This window comes from Carlito syrichta, unplaced genomic scaffold (genome assembly GCF_000164805.1).
Source record: "Carlito syrichta isolate Samal-C Ts95f unplaced genomic scaffold, Tarsius_syrichta-2.0.1 Scaffold314057, whole genome shotgun sequence".
NCBI classification, from domain to species: domain Eukaryota; kingdom Metazoa; phylum Chordata; class Mammalia; order Primates; family Tarsiidae; genus Carlito; species Carlito syrichta.
Window position 1 is genome coordinate 316,719 of NW_007258153.1, and position 2,447 is coordinate 319,165.

The 2,447-nt window shown below is 44.8% G+C and overlaps 1 pseudogene; it reads left to right on the forward strand.

Annotated features, from left to right (window-relative positions):
- Window positions 1-406: 406 nt before the first annotated feature.
- On the forward strand, window positions 407-1,375 carry LOC103273487 (annotated as a pseudogene).
- Window positions 1,376-2,447: the final 1,072 nt, after the last annotated feature.

Genomic DNA, 2,447 nt, shown 5'->3' on the forward strand with positions numbered 1-2,447 from the left:
TCCATCACTGGAAGTAATAGAGAGCAAAGTGTTATGGTGCATTCTACATAGTCATAGGCAGCAGTTTAAAGTAATAAACCAGATTCACATATAGAAGCATGGCCAGATCTTAATAAGAGTATTCAGTGAAAAAGTGACAAACAGAAGGAGGACTTAGTGCAATAGTACATATGTAAATTAGAAACAGGTACTCCACCAAATAGCATGGTAAATTCTTCAAGGACACATGAATATCCAAGGATATACAGTGAAACACAGAGGGGCTGCCTATGGGGGGAAGGTAAGAGGAATGAGGGTGAAAAGTAAGGAGGAAAACTCAAATGAAATGTCAAAAAAGAGAGGGAGCCACAAGCTCAGTAATATGAGAAATCTCAATATTCTATACCTGAGGTCCAAACTGGATAATATGAAAAGCAGAGGGCGGCCCCCGTCTTCTGACTCCCCGGCGCTGCTGGACGCCCTGCTCCAGGACCTCTACAACTTTGGAGAGACAGAAGATGAAACAGAACGGAAGAGAATCGGGAAGAAAAGGGAAACCAAGAAGAGACATATAGGAGCTTCCATGGCCTTGGCAGCAGAGCCAGCTGTCCTGCCTGATTCTCCTGTAAGAAGCCAGAAGAGTGCTTCCAGCTTCTTCAAGAAACTCAGAGAAGAGTTGCAGTGTGCTACCGGCACTCCCACTGGTCCTTCTTCAGGACCCGAAGTCCCTACTGCTGCAGTGTCTCCCTCTCCCTTAAAGAACAGCAGACGACAAGTAGAAGTGGTGGAATTTCACAGCAGAAATAAAAAAAGAAAGCTGAAGCCAGGTCAGGATGAGAGCACAAAGACTAAAACTAGTGTTTTGGAGAAAGATATGGATATACAAGAATTTAACCTAGAAAAGGCTCGTCTGGAAGTGCTTCGGTTTGGGATCACGAGTTGTGGAGAAGGAAGGGAAAGAGTCCTGGAACGGGAACGTGCCATCATGCTGGGTGCTAAGCCTCCCAAAAATAGTTATGTGAACTATAAGGTTTTGCAGGAGCAAATCAAAGAAAAAAAGGCAGCAAAGGAAGAGGAAAAGAGAATGGCCCAAGAAACAGATCTTTTCAAGAAAAAGAAGAGGAAAGGGCAGGGAGACAGGACATCCAAAAAGAAGAAGTCGGCTCCCAGTATTTTGTCCAGTGGACAGATTGGACAGGTTGGAAAATTAAAAAATGGGGCGTTGATTCTGAGCCCAGTTGATCTCAAGAAAATAAATTCTTTCAGAGTGGCTAAATACAGTAATCGATCAGATGGAAAGAAGAGCAGGAACGCCTGGGTCAGCAGCCCCGACACTGATCCCCTGCAAGGTAGCGAGATGATTATTCCATGTTTCACAGGCTGCCTTTTCATCTAGACCAGGGGTCCTCCAACTTTTAAAACAGGGGGCCAGTTCACTGTCTCTCAGACCGTTGGAGGGGCGGACTATAGTTTAAAAAAAGAACTATGAACAAATTCCTACGCACACTGCACATATCTTATTTTGAAGTGAAAAAACAAAACGGGAACAAATACAATATTTAAAATGAAGAACAAAAGTTAAATCAACAAACTTACCAGTATTTCAATGGGAACTACGGGCCTGCTTTTGGCTAATGAGATGGTCCGTGTCCGGTTCCATATTTGTCACGGCTAGTCGTAAGAAGTGATGCAAGGGTGCATCAGTTAGTCTAGATCTGGTTGGAGATTTCAGATGTTTCATTCTGGAAAAAGTCTGTTCACAGACATAAGTGCTGCCAAAGATGGTTGCCATTTTGAGTGCATGGTTCCTGAGATTACTGAGAGGAGGAGTAGAGAGACAGAGAGAAGGAGGGGAGTCGGAGAGTGCTACGATGCACATTCCACACATGCGCACTGCGGCCCGGACGAGTCAGCTGCCAGGCAGGACAGGCAGTGGTGGCAAAAACACCCGGTGGGCCGGATAAATGTCCTCGGCAGGCAGGCCGCATGTGGCCCGCGGACCGTAGTTTGGGGACCCCTGATCTAGACAAACACATCACACAGAAATAACATTTCCAGTCGTGGAAGGGTCTGTCCTGTGCTACTAAAAACGTAGGGCCAAGTGCGAGGAGAGTGTGGGGGTCCCCGCAAGTGCCCCTGCCGCTTCACACCCACCGGGTTTGGTGCGCTTGAGTGTAACAATCTTCTTCACAGTTTTATTGTCTTGTAAGTGCTGATAATTTACATTAAATTGCCTGTTGGTATTTTTAATGATTTAGTGCTGTGGTACCATGAGAGAACCAAGAGTCTGGTAATATAGCAGTTGTTTGGTGGAAAAGCAAATTTTAGCCTCTTTTACCTTTATAAGAAGTTACATAAATAAAAGGCAACTTTTTAGTATATAAAAAAAAAAAGAAAAGAAAAGCAGAGGGCAAAGCATTCGTCTAGGTTAGTAGGAAAACCCACTTAGAAGCGGGGGGAAAGGGTAG